We start from the raw sequence: 20,062 nt of genomic DNA, 5'->3' as shown, positions 1-20,062 counted from the left end.
TGAACATCAAATACATTATGAGTTCATACTGAATTTTGCAATTAAAATTCAAGGCTTCAGGAAGTTTAGTTAATTCCTTCTATCTTCCATCTGTATCTCCTTTCTTCCTTGCCAAGAATCCTATCACAGGAAAATCAAGGATGATAAAATTATATTATCACAAATATCAAACATTTATTTCATCCAACATTACACCTACACAGTGTGTGCAATAACAACACTATTACTCATATTATTACTGATAGCAGTTAATTTTTTAAAATTCCTTTTGCCCATAGAATATTCAACTAGGAATCTGCAGTCAGATTACATACATGTGTACATTTAAATTTGTGGGGTGTGTGTGTGTGTGTGTGTGTGTGTCTGGTAAGAACACAAGATTTACTTCTTAATAAGTTTTTATGTGCAATATAATATTGTTAACAATGGGGATAATGTTCACGGTTTATCTCTAAAACTTATCCATCTTGTACAACTGAGATTTTATGCCTGATGATTAGCAACTCCTCACGTTTCTCTCAGTGTGATTATGCCACCACCTGGATACATATTGGGTTCACTGGTTTTGCTTTAGTTTTTAATTTTTAGAATCTCTTTTTTAAAAATTGTTTTTGTTTTATAACTACCTGAAATATTTCTATGGTTCACTGACAAAAATGCAAAACAAACTATATTTTTTAAAAAACTCTAGTTTGTAGTTCATGTTCAACACTCTATTATGTTTATCCCTTTATTTATTAAAAATAGTTTATACTTACATTCTGTTTTAAAAATGTATATGTCTGTATATTTTAGTAGATGATGGCAGCATAGATAGCCCTTATGTATGGATATATGCATATGTATGTGAATGAACAAGTGCTATTGAAATGATAGTCTGATTTTCTTTCTCTCATAAGTGACTTGGCCATTATGTATGGATGCCCCAAAGACTTTTTTTTCTTTTCTTTAAAGTCTGATAATTTTACTAAGATGTATTTTGATGTGGGGTAGGCTATTTTCTTAGGTATGTAGTATGACCTTTCAAAATATAGTTTCAAATTTTTTCCCTCTTTCTCATGAAATGTTTTTGCGTTGTAAATTTTGATATCTGTTCTGTGTTTTTTTAAAATTTTATAGGAATATAAATGAGCTCCAGCTCAAATTATTCAATTAATAATCATTAATATAAGGCTTACTACATGGGATCAGCCTTTGCCAATACAATCAGAATGTTCTAGTTCTAATTAGAGTTATGTTACAAAGCATTTCCTCTTTGATCTCATAGTAAAGGCTGGATAGTTAAAGGTTTCCCAGAATTCAACCTTATGCAAATTGTAACCCCCAAATACTGAATTGTGTCTTTGGTAAAATAATAAATCTGTCAAATAAGTTTAGAAAAATGTTGGATTAGTCATATTAAACAGTCTTATTGGAAATATGCATTATAATCTTCAGAGAAAATTACATGAAGCATTTCACAAACGTCGATAGCTAACCTTTCTGCAAATAAACATATTGACATCTCTAAGTGGATACAGTTTGGAAGATGTTGATTTAATGTATTTATTATGAAACTATTAACAGATTATCAAAAAACATTCAAATTTTTACTATTTCCCATGCAAGTCAATTTCTAGAAAAATAGACTCTATATATTAGTGTGATAACATTTCCTTTTATTTATGCGGCACTTAATTTTCTCATAAAATAGTAGAGTATCTTTTAAAAGTATCTTTGATTTGGGAAATTATGACAGGTTTTGTTCTTTTCTCCATACACACTGGAATACTTCTATACTTTACAGTTGTCTTTTCTTCTCCCTGTAAAATTTTAACAAACTATTTTTTTATATGAGTCAGTTATTTTTTTTCCAGTAAATTGCCACCTTTAATCCATCCTGCAGTGCCCTATGAAAGGGTCTCAGAAAGACAGTTATGACCATATGAAAATATGATTCTTGATACAGAATCAAAAGTTATTTTCAATTTCCTTTGCTTTTATAAAGTCCACAATAGCAATACTTAAATGCACTTTTTTCCCTGTGATATAATTAAAACCCAGTGTTATTTCAATTGAACTTTTAAAATAGAGTCCCTGGTCTGAATTAGACTTTAAATCATACTGTAAACATATATTTGGTATAATTTATTGATCATCATCCAGTTGCTCCAGAAGGGTCCTTCTGCGCTTTTCCAATTCCCCTTCACTCAGCTCACTGCCAGAAGTGTCCCAATTCCCAGAATCCTTTCCAGTCTTTTTCTTAGGTGATTTGTGTTTTGATTCTGATCTTTGTCTCGTTCTGTATTTTTCACTTTCTCGGTCTTTTTCTTTCTTATCCTTGTCTCGCTCGGCATCCGACTCTGGAGAGTCAGATTTATGTCTCCTCTTCTTGCTTTTCTTCTTATGTTTTTTTGACTTCTTATAACTTCTCTCAGACTCAGCACTAGAAGAATGTTCTGAAGCAGACCGAGACTCTGATCGCTGTCTTTTTTTTCTTTGAATGGCTATCATCATCATCTGAATCTGACCCCGAGCTAGAGTGGGAACGTTTCCTGTGATGTTTTTTGTATTTTTTAGAATGCTTCTTGTTCTTTGAATGATGATGCTGACATTCATGCTCAAGCACATGTATAAAATCTTTAAATATTCATTTTCTTTCAGACTATAGAGTTATGTCCTCAAATGCAGGCTCTTTTACAAATCTCTCCCGGACATCTTCCGAGACAGCATCCAGTCTCGGAGTAGCCTGTTCCAACATACTCTTAAATGCAGATTCTTTTCGTTTCATCTTCCGAGCCTCCTCTTTTTCTCGTTCACATTCATGGGCTTCTGCTTTTTCTAGTAAACTATTGAAAGCCAACTTAATATTCCCAGCATCTAATGTGGTTGATCTTTTAGTTGAACTGATTATGGCCACAAAGTCTTCAAAGGTAGTATTTACTTCAACTACAAATCCTTTATCCTTTAGAATGTCTTTTATGATCTTCTTCTCATCATGATAACGCGCTCTAAGATCCTCAACATAAAACTTGAAAAGGTCAAGTGCAGTTGATCCCGGTTGACCAAGCATATTAGTGAATCTGATGTCAGAACTAATTGTGGGATACAATTCCATCCAAGATGACATAGAATGCAGTTGTCCATGTTCATGGAGTTCATCTAAAAATATCTGAAAAGATTCTCTATTTTTACGCTGTCGTCGTCTTTCTCTTAGCAAACTCTTTTGTTTTTCTTCTTCTTTTTCTAAAGCTCAGATGTGTTCTTCAAAGCAAATTAATGCATCTTCTTTATCCATGTTCTGTAATTCCTCATCTTCTGCAAAAGTTGGATTATCCATCAGATACTGCTGTGCTTCAGACCAGGTAGTAGAGTATGTTACATTTGCCATGTTGTCAAGTATGTTTTTTAAGGCTTCCCAATTTCTCTTTCGTAACTGCTTTGCTTGCTCCTTTTCTTTTTTTTGAAAGAAAGAATAAAACATCTTCATAGATTTCAAGATGATCACGTTCTGGTATTGCATTCCAGACTTCCATTTCTCCAAACATTTGCTCTGCTTTCTTGTATCTGGTTGTGGAAGTCATTTTCTCATGATTTTCAAGAAAACGCTGAAAGGATTCCTTAGCCTCTTTGTATTTCGATCTTGCTTCTTCTTTTTCTTCTTTCTCTGTCTGGACTTTGTAAGCATTAAAGGCCTGCTTTTTTTCACTCAACTTTGCTAAAGCACTGTATCGTGGATCATTAATGATCATTTTCATAGCTTGTTCCCATGAAGCATTAGATGGTACTCACTTTTCTTTTAATAATTCTTTAAATGCTTGCTTTGCCTCCTCCTTTGTATTCCAAGTGTTTTTTTTTTTTTTTTTTGCTGGTTGGCTTTCCTCCTCTTCTTTTTTGGGAGTAAAATCAGCTACTGTTTCCTGCTTAGCTGTTTCTTCTCCAGTATTACTGGATACTTCCATACTCTGATCCTGAACAGCAGGAGTACTAGTAAGTTGTGCTTGCTCTTCAGTTGAAATGGTTACTGTATTCTCATTATCTACAACAGTAGCAACAATCAAAGTAACTTCAGGCTCAGGAACAACTGGAACAGTTCCACCCACAGTATTAGAAGCAGAGGTGGAAGCGGTGGCATTGGCTGCAGCAGCCGCTGCAGCCGCAGCTGCAACAACAGCGGCTGCAGCTTCTGCAGCAGCCATGGTGCTCATTGTGGTAGGAGTTTCTGTTGTAGGAACCGGGGCTGTTGATGTCGTGGTGCACTCTTCTTGCTTACTGCTTTCTTCAGCTTTGATCATTGCTTCAAGATCTTCAAGTTCTTTAGATTTGGCCCAGCGGGATTCTTTCATTTGAGAATTATTATAGTAAGGCTTTCCAGAGTCAGATTTGTATTCCTTCCAGGGACATTTAGATAAAAGTTGCTCAGCAGGTGTTTTCAGATCATCCGGTTTCTCCCAAGTAGACTGTTTTGTTTCAGTATTGTAGTAGTAGGTCCTTCCATCAGGTGATTTATGTTCAGTCCACATTGATTTCGCACCAGATGCTGTACCAGCTGCTACATCCATATTATTTACTCCTGGCAGTAAGGCAGGCTGCATGGAAGCTTGAGACATATGAGACATCATCATTCCAGGCATTACTGAAGACATCATTCCAGGCATTTGTCCCTTTGGCAGCCCTCCCATAGGGGGCATCATTTGCGGCATCATTCCATGAGGTACAGGAGGCATATTGGCTCTCTGACCCATAGGGTGCATTCCCATTGGGGCATAATGCATGCCAGGGTGCCCCATCATGAGGCCTCCATGCTCAGCTCCCGTCCCCGGCCTCATCGTCTGAGTCAGTTATTTTTGATTACTGACTTTCAACATGGCATTGGACATATCACATTAGAGCATTTTTTGAGTTTCATGCTATGTCATGGATAGATGAGGTTAAAAAACTCTGGAAAGTAAGACTTTTTTTTTTTCCTTGCAACTAATTTATAGCAGTTGCAGACATTAGTATTTATTTTGTATTTACTTTTAACAATTTTTTCTGTTCATTTGGATTTGGGAACTCTTTTTTTTCAAAGAATAATTATTAAGAACTAAAATCATAGAGAAATTTGAATATTGTTTTTAATGGTCCAAACTTGTAAGCTTAATAAAACTCTGAAATTAACACTAGACTTCTAAATTAAGCTGAATAGCAATTCAGATTAATGATAGCTCTGTTTTTTGTTAGCGTCAGTTGTTGTCATGCATGTTGACATAGACACAAGGTCTTCATATTCCAGACTGTATGCTTTTTATTTCTCTTAATTTACAGTTTAATTTTTCTTAATTCACATTCTTAATTTTATTTCTCTTATTTCTCTTTTTTTAAACATTTTTTCATTTTGGAAGGATAGATAAAGACATAGCATGAGTGGGGGAGGGCAGAGAGAGAGGGAGACACAGAAGCAGGCTTCAGGCTTGGAGCTGTCAGCAGCGAGCCTGATGCTGGGCTTGAACTCAGGAAATGCAACATCATGACCTGAGCTGATGTCAGATGCTTAACTGACTGAGACACCCAGGTGCCCCTATTTCTCTTAATTCACTTAAATCAAGTGTATGAACCTTTGGGTTTCTACAACTAAGCATATATTTAATTTAAACTAGACTTTTTTCTCTTTTTTAGATGCATACTGAGTACCTATGTCAGGGATTTCACTTTTATAAATACAAGAAGGTCACTTCTAAGTTAGCCATCTACGATTTCCAGAGAAGAGTAAATTGGCTTAAACTACCAAACAAGAGAGAATTAGGGTAAACCCTTGACATTTAATGGAATACATTAATCAGTGACAAACTGCTAACTGTCCTATTTAACATTGTAGGTAATTATCAAGATAGGAAGGAAGGGGCTGGTTCGTGGGCACACAGTAGAGGCTATCACCTTAAAGGACAGATTAAAATTGAAAATGATCTTGAAAATTCAGGCAAATGGTGAGACTTAATTCAAGATAAAATCCTGCTTGTACAGAAAAATTATCTGCAATAGTTGAGATGAGTAATATATATGAGTTCAAAATTTAAAAAAAGCAAAAAGTAAATAAGCCTCCTTATATAACGTACAAGGGTGAATATTCTATTTCCTATAATGGTGATAAAGGGAATGGATTTGTGTATAAGGAGCTTCAATCTTTATTTTTTTTATGTTGATTTATTTATTTATGTTTGAGACAGAGTGAGTGGGGGAGGGACAGAAAGGGAGACAGAATCCCAAACAGGCTCCGAGCTGTCAGAACAGAGCCTAACATGGGCCTCAATCCCAAAAACCGTGAGATCATAACATAAGCCTAAATCAAAAGTCTGATGCTTACTAGACTGAACCACCCAATTGCCCCTGAATCTTCACTTTTTATACATAAGAACTGACAGCCTCTTTTGTGCTACACCATGTGCAGACTCTAGACATACAATGGGGAGTAAAATTATACTTGGCCCCTTATCTTCTATGGCTTATATCTAGTTTATGAGACAAATTAATCACATACTAATACTAATATAATAAGAAAGTGAGTGGTCTGAAGGCAAAAAAGATAAGCTTATAAACCTGCATATTAAAGGTGCCTAAACATGAGTGAAGCAGGCAAAGACTTTGCTGATGAAAAATTTAAGTGGGGATCTGAATGTTTAGTAAAACTTAAGTAAATGAGGTGAAAGGAAAGGGGGTCATGCAGATAAGAATATTCTAAGATAGAATAAAACCTAAGAGCAGATGGGTGGAAGGAAGGAACATGGTATATTGGGAGACTAGAAAGAGGGCCACTGTGCCTACTTTACACAGAAGGAAAAGAAAATTGAATAAGGTGAGACTAAAGAGATGATTGGGGAAAGATCAAGGAAGGCTTTGCGTGTCATGTTAAGGATTTTGGTCTTTGTTCGTAACATTCATGGCTTATTCTTTGAGGAGCACATGTAAATGTGTTGCATTATCCTCAAAATCTCAGTGGCTTACAAGAACACTTATTTTTCACTTGTGTCTGCAGCAGCTTTGCTCCAAGCTAAAACTCCAGTCCTAGAGTCTTTCAGAATTTCTTATTAGGGATTCAGTATCTACCTGGGCATGCTTTTTGTATAAAAGGAGTTGGAGGATAGAATGCAGGGCGGAGTTGGGGACAAGAATAGCATAGGCCAAGCCAAACCAGGCAAACAATTTTAAAAGCTTTGCTCGGGGATGTTTCATTCATGCCTGCTCATATCAATGCTCTCCAATAGCCAAAAGAAGTCATGTGGCTAAGTTAAAAATTAATAGCCTGGGAAACCATGTTCCTTCCATAGAGGGGATAGGGGTAGAGGGGGAAATAATTATTTGGTGAACAATAAAACAATCTGCCAAAGAGTTTTTCTAGAAACCATGGATTAGAAGTATAAAAGTGTAATTACACCAGGCCAGTAGAATGAGCAAGGAGGACATTATTCAAGAATACTGAAGTAGAGAGAGGCCATTACAAAGGGGGAAGGAAAGAAATTGAACTCAACTCAACCGAAATAAAAGGCAGGATGAAAGTGCTGAGGTGAACTTATGGAAAAGTACTGGAGAACCTTAAGGCAGAGAGATTGGTCAGTGTTATTAGGCCATCTATATTTGCTGATTTTTGCGTATTGAAGTTAGGCTCCTACTCTCCCAGCAATATGGGGAGACAGAGTTGCTATTTTTCTTGGTGCTTACATTTCAAAGGGATGGTTCCCATGTGCTTTGGAAAGAAAGCAAGGCCTCCCAGTCCCTGAGAAAGACATCCAAGGCTTGTAGAAATTTACATCTCAAAGGGGCAGAGAAAGAATTTACTATCACAAGTGCTCTAAAATAAATTCTCTAAGAAGAGGGAGGTCAGGGCCTATAGGGAAAAAACTATCTTAATTTTAATCAAGCCTAGAGGAATTTGAAGGCTGTTTTGGTCCAAAGGAAGAAGAAGCACACAGTTAGAAACATTCCGGAAATGTCCCTTCTAATCCCTTCCTTCATGAAATGATACTCCAGGCATCTTTTAGATTCTTCTTTGAGCCATGGATTATTTAGCAGTATATTGCTTAATTTCCCAACATTTCAGGATTTTGTAGTTATCTTTTTGGTTAATAATTTTAAGTTAAATTTCCATTGAGATTAGAGAACACACTCCATTTGATGTGTGAGTCCAACATAAGAACATTTGGAAATGTCCCATAAGTATTTGAAAAATATACATATTTGCAGTAATTGGGTGCAGTGTTTTACATATTTTAAGTCACATGTAAACATATATTACCTATATATAAAGATATTATGTCAACTGAGAATATTGCTAACAAGACTGATAATATATTAGATATGGGAAAATAGGATAAATAAAGGATCAACAACAACTAGATTCTTGTTTTATGGCTTAAGTAATAGTGCAAATGGGGGTGACATTTTCTGAGGAGAACACTCAGAAAAGAACTAGTTCGGGACATCTGGGTGGCTCCATCGGTTAAGTGTCTGACTTCAGCTCTGGTTATGATCATCATGATCTTGTGGTTTGTGGGTTGGAGGCCTGCTTTGGACTCTGTGCTGACCACTCAGAGCCTATAGCCTGCTGAGAATTCTGAATCTCCCTCCCTCTCTGCTCCCCCCCACCACTCACATGCTGTCTATTTCTCTAAAAAATAAATAAAAACATTAAAAAAAAGAACTAGTTGGAAGAATATGTCATATTTGGCCACACTAAGTTTAGTTGACATCTAAGAGGAGATGTCAAGTGAGAAGTAGGGTATAAGAATTGGTGCTCAGGGGAAAAGCTGGAAAGGGATATATAGATGAAGGAGACATAAAATGTACTTCATGGCATGGGCTTAATGGCTAGAGAAGAGCCCTAAACATTCCAACTTCAGAGACAGAACAAAGAGTAAAGAATGAGTGAAAAGGCATGTTTAGCAAAGTAAGAGGGAAAAAAATGGTAAGTGTTTGGCTAATATAGTCAAGGAAAAAATGTGTTTCAAGATGGAGTCAAGTGGTTAATTGTGTTGAATGCTTCTAAAAGATTAAGTAACATGCGAGCATAAAAGTAACAATCAATTTTGATACTTCCAGATCTTTGGTAACCCTAACGCGAACCCTCTGAAAAAGCTTATAACATTGACCCATGTTTTTTCCTGATGAATATTTAAAACATGATCAGAAAAGAATGAATGGTGTCACTCATTTATTATCTCCTACTGCATACAGATCACTGGGGATATAAAGATGAAAAGCTATGGTTCATGAGCCTTGATGGAGCTCATGGTTTTCAAGGGAATCAGACATGAAAAAATAAAATAAAAGTTTGCAACTCTTGTGCAAAAGATATGCCCCATGCAATGGAAGATGGAGATGAACATGGCAAATTTAGCTAGAGGAAGCTTTAAGAAAAGAAAAGGTCCTACAGGCTGAGGCTTCAAAAGTGCCCGGCAGTTTTCTAGATAGATGTTAGAGGAAAGAGCATTCCAAATACAATAAAAGGTAGGTTTTCAAGGCTCAGAGGCAGAAGATTTAATGAAATATTTTGAGAACTGTACCATTACCTTCTGAGATATTTGAAACTGTGGGGAGGAGGTTAGTCATGCTAGGGATTGGTGGGTGCTGCTGGCCTTTAGCATGGGGAAGGGATTCTGTATTTCTTATAATCCTCAAGTAGAATTTCTTGTTCAACTCATCCATAAATCCAATGAGGTATTTGTAAATGGATAAATGGTATACACAAAATACATGGGGGACAGGATGAGAAGTTGCAGAGTGGGGATGAAATCCAAAATGACAGATATTTTAAAAGTAGGATCCATTAAATTTGGCAACTGATCAGATGGGTCTGAAACAAGACAAAATTGTGATTGCCACATTTTAGACATGAGTCACTGTGTGGGTAGCAGTTCTTTTTAATTAGACTGAAATATGGGGACAAGTGGATCTCAGAGGGTGGGAGATGAGTTTTTTTGGAAGAGGCTAAGAGGTCCATAGGAAATATCCAAGTATAATGTCCGGTAGATAACTGCAAACAAGAAAGTAGACTTTAGAAGAGATATTGGGAATGGAAGTAGATTTGAGAATCATATATTAATAGTAATGAAAACCCAGAGTAGGTAACATTTCTCAAGGAGAGTTAGTAGAATAAAGAGAAAATAAAAATTGATCAAGATAAAAAATAAATATAAGAATGTTATATGCTTTATTCAGAATTCTTTTGGCATGAAAAATATGTCTGTGTTTTACAAAGTTATTGTTAGAGAATCAAATGTAACAAATCAAGAAACTATACATTTTTAACATGCCCAATAAGGGTATTTGAAAATTTCCAATTTAATTTACATACGATCTACTATGGTAATTACTAGTAGTCAAATGGTACTATGACATAAAATTTTTATTCTTCAGTTATTTCTTTATAATGGAATTGCCTTATTTTTAGTATCCATTATTTTTATGTTACTTAAAAACCACTTGGAAAGTTATCAAACAGGTAATTTTCCATCTATTTTTTTTTATTTTTTTGTAAGGGAAAATATATTTTAAGTGTTTTTTGAATGAATTGACTTTTCTTGTCTAATAACAATTGAAAAGTCATTAATAATGATCCTAAAAGTGACAATCTTAATTTAAGAAATTATTTTATTGCAATATCTCAATTTATTAGCTTATGCCTTCATGGATTGATGACAATAATTTAAAACTTAATTTCCAGTAGAAATGGAGATTGGCTTTTCAATCCTACTTTATATTCTTACTGTGTTTTGTTATCTATTTTATTTATTTATTTATTTATTTTAAATTTTTGTCTTATTTTATTTTTTTTAATTTTTTAAATTTTTTTATTTTTTTACTTTATAAAGTTTCATATTTTTTTAACATATGCAATTATTTTCCATCATTTACAATACAGTAGTTACAATGACACTCCAAACAGAAAAGCAAAGTAAAAAATCAAAACACCAACTTCTGTTTCATGTAATTAGACTTATACAGAAATTAGAAGGTTAAGTAACAACTAGTTAATCACTTAATTTCACAGCTATCTGAAGTGGCAATCGTTATATAGCAGCTTATCTATGATACATTCAAGATAAATGATACAATTTATTACTTGTTCATAAGCTACAACACAGTCTGCTTAATACCCTTCCTTAAATTCCACCTCTATACTGTAATATGCTTGAGGTTCATGCAAAAAAGTAGCTACCTTTTATGTAGGAAATGGATGATTAAGTCTTTGGTGTTGTAAAAGCAACTTCATTTAAACATAACCACCCCCACCACTAAAAAAAGGAAGAGAAAAAAAAAAAGAAAGTAAAGCATGTAATTTCTGTCCCTGACGGAATGTATTAAATAAGCAAACACGACCAACAAGCAAAACAAGTACTACAATATAAAAATATTTAAAAAAAGAAACCCCTCTCACATGCATAAATGAAAGATTGCACACAAAATTTCATATCTTTTCAAGCTTCAATAGTAAATATTCTGCTACTATATATTAAATACTGCATGGTTTGCCCAAGCTAAGATGAAACCACATCATGAATCAATTAGCATTTTGCATTTTCTTTCATTATCTACTCAAAGTCATGCCTACTGCACCTCTAAACATTTCATTAAATCCATTTATACAGCAAACACTCCCAAAATAAACTTAGATTGTATTGTAGTTTCACTTAACAGTATGTAAAATGCTGTGTTGTGACAGGTATCAACTATCCATTAGATACTGAATCAATTTTTCTTAAGCACTACTTACTGCTTGCTTTTCTTGAAGCTAGATCTTTCTGAAAATTTCCTGTTAGACCTATGAGTACAAACATATGGTATCTGTCCTTCTCTGCCTTATTTCACTTAGCATGACACCCTCGAGGTCCATCCACTTTCCTACAAATGGCCATATTTCATTCTTTCTCATTGCCATGTAGTACTCCATCGTGAATATATACCACATCTTCCTGATCCACTCATCAGGTGATGGGCATTTACCCGCTGGGGGCTGGGTCTGTGACAGTGCGCACATACTTCACCTCCTGCTGCGCATCTAGCCTCAGGCAGGGGCAGCCAAAATCCCAGCCTGAGCCAAGACAAACCGATTCCTCCCCGTTTTGTTATCTTTTAAAATCCTTCATGTCATTTGTGTAACAGTTTATCATTAGTTTTTACTTAATTCTTACCACAATTCTGTGATGTGGGTATTAGTAATGCTGTTTTATGGAAAAGGATATTTCACATCAGAATTCAGTGTCATACAGTTAGTAAAAGTAACAAAGGCCCTCAACTCAGCTCCTCCTCCTCTATATCCAGAGTTCTTTGACCATACTTGAGCAATTTCAAAATGATATCCTATTTTTGTTAAAGCATTTGCTAGTACTCCTCTTACAAACCCCTTCGGAGCTCACTTTCAGTTAGGAGATTATATCCTTTATAGACAATGGCTAGGGCCTGACTAGTTCCATCCCCCACCCCATTTTTTTTTAACTAGGTACAAGGGTCTCCTATGAAACTGAAACAAATCCTACATTTTTGGGATCATAACAAAGAAAGGTTATTTTCATCTCTAACAGTTCCTGGCCGGTCACAGTGTTCCATGCCACAGAAAAGCCTGAATAATTTCTTTAAAGAAAGCATTGAAGCCAAGAATTAGCATTCTTTCTGGCTGAACGGCAATTGCACACAGGTTGGCCTCTCAGATTTGCAGCAGTGTTTCATTAGGTCAGCTGAAAGTCCGCCCCCTCTGCTCTAAAGCAAAATGGTAAACTTAGACCATTAGAAAGGGAGCTGAGACAAGGAAAGAGCTTGAGCAAGAAATTATCTCTCAAATTTCTCACATTTTAAATAATTGAAACCTTAAGGCTTATTGCAAGCAAGGACTATTTAGTTTTTATTTTATTGTACATAAGCACCTGGATTTTTTTGTTCTTTGTTTTTGTTGTTGTTGTTTGTTTTTTATGTAACTACTCCTGGTGGTCTTCCCCAAAGCACTGTTGTGCTGTAGGGATCAGTGTGAGCCACGCCTCTAGTAGTGGAATCAGCAAAGGGTCTGAGAAAGTACAGGTGTCTTCTAGTTGTAATTTGTTCTTATAAATTATAAAGTTATACCATACTGTTTCTGTATTGAAGTATAAAGAATTTATTATTGTTATTTGTGGATTCAAAATGCCTTAAAAAAACTCCACAGTGGAAATAACTCTATCAAGCTGACATTAAATAGTTATAATAATATCTTTATCTGAAGCCCATGAAAAATTTGATGATTATTAAGAAGGGGAGAAGAGTAGCATTCTATTAGGTTGGATCTCCTTAAAATTCTTTTGGAAATAGCAGAATATACAGGCATCTCATGAGTGTCCGTGTCTAACAATTAAAATTTGAAGTATGAAAAAACAATAAAAATATAGATTTAGTGTTTAATGATATAGTAATGATGTCAGTATACACTGACATTTATGAATTGAACAACTATACCTACTCTACAATAACCAATGTTGGGTAAAACAAATGGCCTATGCGAGGGCTTTTTTAGCTAGGTAGAGTATATAATTTCATTTCTTTATTTAAATTTTTAATATTCTGTTCCGGGAATTTTGCGTTGATTTTGATGTTTTAGAATATTCCATTAAAATATTACTTATCTTGGGGTGCTTGGGTGGCTCAGTCAGTTAAGCATGTAGCTTCAGCTCAGGTCATGATCTTGCAGTTTGTGAGTTCGAGCCCCACATCAGGCTCCATGTGGACAGCTCTGAGTCTGCAGCCTGCTTCCAATTCCATGTCCCCCACCCTCTTCCCTCCCCCTCCTCCACTCATGCTCTGTTTCTCTCTCTCAAAAATAAATAAACCATTTAAAAAATAATATTACTTCTCTTGATTACTGAATTTGTGGAGATTCCTCTTAAATTTTTCCCTTCTGACAAATACCTTATTGTTATCATCATGGGCCTGGCCCTGGATTGTGTTTAGATATTTTTAAGGCAATAATAAATTGCACTGTTTGTGGATATATACCTATATTTTACCCATCATCTTCAGTAGTTGTTTGTAATTTCTCTTTGAGACAATGCTATTAGGGGGAAAAAAGAGAGAGAATTACCTATTGAGGGCAGTAAACATAGGGCTTCAGGACTATATTGCTGAGAAGTGAGAAGAGAGTTTTGTAGACTGTTTTGCACTCTGGTACAATGCTGTTTTTAAACTGAAGCTATACACCCACTAACTTTGAAGAAACTGTGTGGTCTTAGTCATGCCAGGCTTTGTATTTCCATAAATACTACTAAATCCTTCTGTAGGAAGCCATCAGATTATTTGAGCCCCTCAAAGATGCCCCTGTTACCTGGAGAAAAGGTCCCTTGTATAGCAGACTGGTAGTCTTCAAAGTCCCTGTTATTCTAGAGAGGCAAATTCACCAAGCTGGCCATCTGGAAAAAGAAGAGCTCTCAGGACTAGTGTTTCATTCAGAACATTTTCAGAGGAAGTAATTAAGATCCCTCTAAACATTTTCTAAAGAGCCCTTTAGGTGTAATATTATTTACAACTGGAAATAAAACTAGTGCTAGAAAAATTAAATTTATACTTGAAAAGTATATAAAAATGAAACCAAGGAGTGCCTGGTGGTTCAGGTGGTTAAGTGTCCCAACTCTTGATTTTGGCTCAGTCCTGATCTCTTGGTTCATGGGTTCACGCCCTGCATCAGGCTCCATGCTGACGTGTAGGACCTGATTGCGATCTCTCTTTCTTGCTCTCTCTGCCCTACCCCTACTTTCTATCAAAATAGATAAACTTAAGGAAAAAACCCCCAAATTTTTCTATCTCAAAATTTTAACTAGTGCCCTTAGATTTCAACTTTCTGTGTGTATATCAGAGCTTTGGATATTGAGATCATGAAAGCAATGTTTAAAGGGTGTCTGTATGGGCACCTGGGTGACTCAGTCAAGTATCAGACTTCAGCTCAGGTCATGATCCTGCAGTTTGTGAGTTTGAGCCCCGCATCAGGCTCTGTGCTGACAACTCGGAGCCTTGAGCCTGCCTCAGATTCTGTGTCTCCCTCTCTCCCCACTCCCCTGCTCACATCTTGTCTCTCTCTTTCTCTCTCTCTCTCAACAATAAATAAACATTAAAAAAAAGCGTGTCTGTATAGTTAATACCAATTTGCATATTAAGGTTGAAATTGTAATTTTAGAAGTTAAATGCTGCCAGGAGTACAGAAGGCTAAGGAGATAACATATAATTAACAAAAATATACTCACAAGAATTTCTCAAATGTATGTATAAAAAGGATGATCAGAGACCGCAAAAAAGACTGAGACTGGCTTGATTAATTCATTTTCCTGTCACTTTTTCTGATCTGAGACACATGCTGTGTGCAAACTAGTAAACATGAAATATGAAGCCATTAAACTTTACTAGTGACAGTGAAGTAAGCAGAAGCAGGTACATTATGAAACTAATTTCCTTATTAGGATTTCAATTTTATTAATTGTTTTCCAATCCCATGACTTGAATTTTGCTTTGCTCATCAAGTTAGAAGCCTCAGTGCATTTCCATTTGTTGACAAAATATTTTGTGCACTTGCCAGAGAAGACTTCTCTCAGAAAAACCTGGGAAAGAAATTCAATATGGTCTCAGGTAACCCTTAGAAGTATATGTTATTCCAGTAGGAAATCGCATTAGGAAAAATCTCATTGTACTGTATCTAAAAGAAATAAACCAAGAACAAAAAAATAACACCTGTGAAAGCTTGTTCACTTAGAATCACACTTAGAACATATTAGAATATACGCTAAGACCACTTCTCATGGATTATAAACCAGGTGCTTTTCTTTTATACCAGCCTGACTCCCTGTCATCTTCTTGAGTTGTCAGTATGCACATTTTTCCCCACACTGGCTTGAGGATAAGTTACTGAGCAGCTTAGTTTTCAATTAACCTAAAATCAGTGTCTAGTATTATTTCTTTTATAGTGTTATTCTCGCAAATATTTAGGCTATAGATGGGAAACTATATTTAAGAGGATATGTTCTGGTATATGTAGTTCAGAATGAGGAAACATAGAATATTTAACCCAAGTTGTTTCAGAAAACCCTCAGTTGGGTCTTAATTAATGATAATAGTAAGTGAGCAAGATTTGTATTGCTGTTTTTGTGCACACCTGAGCTGCCGTGTGAACACGCAGGACGGGCCGCTCTGGACTGTGGTTGCCTATAGCATTGTTGAAAAGGAGAATGGCCAAGTGTGAAATCAAAATCAGCTTGGGGAAGGTGGTGGATTTTGAGCACAGCTGACTGAAAATAAAGTGTATCATCATTATTATTTGCTACTACCAATGATTTAATCATTCCAATTGTATAAAGATTTTTGGTTGCTGCATAAACAATTTAAATCTTCCTTGTCTTCTCCCTCTCCCTGTAGCTGCTGGTGGGGGCAAGGTGCGAGTGGGCAGGTGGTGGGTGTGGTTGGGGAGGGGAGTCTTTCCTTTGGGGAGTGGCCTCTCCCACACCGGTAAAGCAGTGGGAGAGAAAACAATGTAAGTCACTTGGAAAATAAAGAAATGCTTTCTTCCTCCTTTGAGGGTTTTCTCCTTTATCTTAGACTTTGTTGTATGCATTCCATTAGTCTTCTCAACACTTTTGCAGTAATGCTGAGGGAGTAGATGATTTTCTAAATAAGACCATGTGAGATAAACACACAACAATTTGGATGGGATCCTATCATCAAAGTCAGAGGAAGACTTCATTCTAAGACTGAAGGGCTTGGAATCCTTAACTTTCTCAGGCAATCCTGCTTATACTTTTACATGTTAAAGTAAATTTGCCTGAGAAGAAGGAAACCTGAATAGCCCGAAATTAGAATATTAATTTTGGATTTACCTCTAACTTTTCACGTAAGCATATTTCTAATATTTCTGTTTTATTTGAAGAATAATGTCAGTGTTATATAGAACTGTGAGTTATTCGAGTGATCCTAGATAGAGTTGTTTCTAAACTTCCTTCAAGTATCTGGATTTTAAAGAAAAATTTATTTTGTATAAATTTGTATAAATTTCAGTAGAGCATGTGACTCTGGATCTTGGGGTCATGAGTTTGAGCCCTACATTAGGGGTAGAGTTTACTTTTTAAAATGCTGCATAAATTTATATAGTGTATGAGTAAAAAGCGGTAAGAATGTTATTTCCTTGATTGGAACAATCAGTTCTCATTTGTCTGTAGGGTCCTGCTCTCTGTTGCATTCACTTTACGATAGAGGAACTCCATTATCAAGTACCTGGAATAGGAATTTTAATTGTAATGTGAGGTATTTAAAGCCAGAGAATAAATACTAAAATCTATTCTAGAATTAACATTTGAGAAGAAATGGAATAGAAGGGAGGCATGTAATACTTGTTCAAGTGCTATAGGTTTTGAAGATTAACTTTATACTATAAGATGTTTTCTATCACCTAGTAATCTAATACTCTGGGTTGAATACTTAGGCTCACCAAAAGCGATAGAAGTATCATTCTGTACCATCATAAGCTCAAAACTAGAATTCAACAGATGTTGGGAGGCCACTGAATGTATCTGAACAGGCCAATCAGATAATTAGCCTGTGACATAATCTTTGTCTGGAATTAGGGTGCAGGATAAAGTAGGAGGAAACTGGTTAGAAAGTTGTGATCACCAAAGCAATAGAAAGAAGGGCTTTGTTAGGGTGGGGATGTGAGATTTAAGAGGATGGAGACTCCATTAAAATTCCTACTTTAAATGCACTTTCCAAGAGAAGTGGAGGTAAAATGCACTAAATGTTTCTAATGTTTCAAGTTTAGATACACGGGGAAGGAGGGGTTAATAATATGAAGCCTTTCTGTGTGCAAATATGCCATTTACATTTATTATCTCTTCTAATAATAACGAAAGACAGTCTACCGGAAAAGAAGCTATGAAGGGGATTAAAGAAGGGGAGCACCATGATTTTTAGACACAGAAAACCTCTAGCAGCATTTGGAAATTCAAGAATTGAGCATCGGTGGTTCTGGAACTAACAAGAGTGATCTGGAAATGATCACTGAAACTTTCAAAGTATATGAAAAGTATATGAAAGTATACGAAAAAACTCATTTATGTTTAGAGAGAAAAGATAATAGAATGGTGGTCAGGACTTAGGGTAATGGCTACTACATTTATTGGGTGATGGGAGATATGCAAGCCAGTGGTAAGGACACAGCTATCACAATATTCAAAATAGTGGTGTATCATAGCAACCAAAGGGGGGAAAAAAGAGTTTTAAAGAGGAAAAAAGTTGGACAATACCAATAAATATGTTGTAAACAAAATGAGGATCAAGAGAGTTAAGAACAAAGCTCTGTGTTTTGAAATTAGAAAACAGTACAAAAAAATTTGAGAAAGCAGAAATAGTTTCGTAGGCCCTTTATGAGAAAAGTCAATAATTCAGAGACCAAGCCACGATGTGGCAGCTGTAGCCCAAAGCAGTATTTACTTTGGGGGTAGAGGGGTGGAGGGCGGGGGTGGAGGATTCTTGGTGAAAATGTAATTTGGGGAACTTCTAGGAGCTCCACTGGAGAATGCAGCCAAGCGAAGGCATTCAAACTGTCCCATTAGTAGACATAGAGAAGGTAAGTCCATGTTCTCGAGAGCGAAACAGAAGCAAACCTGGGAAATAGATACCAGAAACATTTATAGGATGAGAAATTTTGTGTAAGTGCATATTGTCACTAAGATAAATGGATGATTATGATTAATGAAAAGCCCTGAAACCATAAATCTGAAGTCTGGGGTTAGCAGAAGAACCAGTTCTTTGTCTTGGGGAAAAAAAAGTGTCTTGCTGCATAATATTTTGTGGTCACCACAGCCCTGACACTCTGCAAAGTGCCTAACGTAACATACATTCTGTAAATAGATCAGGAGTTTAGTGAATGAATGAAACGGTGGGAAACCAGTTAAAGGATTTTGAACAGGAGAGTGAAATGACTAGCATAACATTTTAGAAAGGTCATATGGACTGTAATTAGGATGCTAGATTTGATCTGGGAACAATTGTAAGCAGCCAGTCTGGTGCAGAAACAGCTGTGAGCTGTGGAAGACATGACTATGGTTGTGTAAATGGAGATAAAGTGGATAGACTTGAGAGATGTTTGAACTGAAGAGTCAACAGAACTTGGTTATTCGAGGTATGAGGTTGAGAGTGAGAGGGAGGGGCTGGCAATGTGCTCAAGGTGTCTTGCTTGAGCAACAGGATGAAAGATAGTGCCTACAACTAAATCAGAACACCTAAAAAGAGGGATAATTTAGGGAGGGTTAAGGACATAGCAATGAGTTCAGCTTTAGATTTATTAAATTTGATATCTCTATGGATCATCAGTGAACCTGATCAGTAGGGAGTTATATTTATGTCTGGGTCTCAGAAAAGAGACTTGAACTAGCAATGTTGAGATTTGGGTTTATCAGCCTGAGGCTGGTCATTAAAACCATAGAAGTAAGTAAAATTGCCCATAGAGAATATGCATAGGAAGAAAATAAAACCCAAGACAGATTGTTGAGAAATGGAGAAAGGATGGAGAAAGGAGCTCACAAAGGAAGCCAAAGAGTAAGAACAGAATAAGGAGATTGGGGTGTGGCTTAAATGAAGAAAGCTTTTCCAAACAGAAAGGGGGAGTAAAACGTAATAAAGCTGCATAAAGGTTGAGCAAGATCAGAACTGAAACTGTATGTATTTTTGAGTTGCTTGTAATCAGGCAGTCAACCTTGATGAGAAAACTTCTCAGGGCCTGGAAGGAAGCGGGAGCCTTCGGCAGTGTTAAGGCGCACCGGATGTGAGATCTGGGGGTTTACTAGCCTGATGGGGAAGCAAAGGCAGGTTGGGAGAGTGATGGAAGGTCAAAGTAGAAGGCAAAGGGTGAAGCCCTTCCTCTCAGACGCTGTGTTTTGGATTCCCCAGACTTCCTCTAAAGTGCCCCCTATTATGTGGAGGGACTTAAATGCAGACGAGAGGCAAAGGCCCAAACATTATTTGGGTGCTTTTGGTTTATTCTGTTATTCAGAGTTGTCAGGAGCACTGTTGTGAGTCACTGCTCTTCATGTTCTAAAAGCAGATAAACCTCACTTTT

The 20,062-nt window shown here is 36.2% G+C and overlaps 1 protein-coding gene and 1 pseudogene across 3 annotated transcripts in view; one reads left to right on the top strand and one right to left on the bottom strand.

The window, feature by feature from the left end:
- CNTN1 (contactin 1) overlaps nucleotides 1–20,062 on the top strand; it is a 351,259-nt gene that overhangs the window by 59,462 nt on the left and 271,735 nt on the right. The gene's annotated exons all lie outside the window — the stretch shown is intronic.
- Nucleotides 2,107–4,776, bottom strand: LOC115304011 (annotated as a pseudogene).

This window comes from Suricata suricatta, chromosome 10 (assembly GCF_006229205.1).
Source record: "Suricata suricatta isolate VVHF042 chromosome 10, meerkat_22Aug2017_6uvM2_HiC, whole genome shotgun sequence".
In the NCBI taxonomy this organism is placed as follows: Eukaryota; Metazoa; Chordata; class Mammalia; order Carnivora; family Herpestidae; genus Suricata; species Suricata suricatta.
The sequence above is the reverse complement of the archived record's forward strand: the minus strand, read 5'-3'. Positions and strand labels throughout refer to the sequence as shown.